A 599-nucleotide genomic window follows, 5' to 3' on the forward strand; every position below is an offset into this window, starting at 1 on the left:
CATATGAGATCTTATCGCCAGAAGATGTTGGGGTTGTAAAATCTCAAGGTTCTAGCATTGTTCTTGGAAAGCTTAGGTATTCTATATATTTCAGTTTTACATATTTTCATTTTGTCATATTTATTTATTTATCCATATGAACAACATGGAAATGTGCAGCGGACGTCATGCTGTGAAAGATCGGCTGAAAGAGGTATTTCTTGTGATTTCCTTAAGCGTTAGTTATACAACGATCATACTAATATTTACAACATTATACTTTTTACAGATAAATACTTTGACATTAAGTGAAGCTTCAAAAAAATATATTTGAAATTAAGTATACAAGTATGTGTTTATTTTATACTTTCAGTTGGGATATGAGCTCGATGATGAGAAAATATTGAACGATATCTTCTCAATGTTCAGGGACTTAACCAAGCAGAAAAAGGTGATTTTTTTCATTTGCAGTTTTGTATCTTCTCATGCACATATGCGTTACAACTACTACTTACAATTTAAATTAGACATATGATATAAGAATTTAACATACGCACACTTATATGGTTTCTTTTTGTTAATCTGTTCAGAGAATCACGGATGATGATCTGAAGGCGTTA

General features: G+C 30.9%; 1 long non-coding RNA gene across 1 annotated transcript; it reads left to right on the forward strand.

Moving 5' to 3' along the window:
• LOC106322189 lies at positions 1-599 on the forward strand. Its single transcript, XR_001266278.1, has 4 exons — positions 1-76; positions 160-193; positions 353-430; positions 570-599. It is a non-coding gene; the product is annotated as an uncharacterized LOC106322189 (long non-coding RNA).

Source organism: Brassica oleracea, unplaced genomic scaffold, assembly GCF_000695525.1.
Source record: "Brassica oleracea var. oleracea cultivar TO1000 unplaced genomic scaffold, BOL UnpScaffold09280, whole genome shotgun sequence".
Taxonomy (NCBI): Eukaryota; Viridiplantae; Streptophyta; class Magnoliopsida; order Brassicales; family Brassicaceae; genus Brassica; species Brassica oleracea.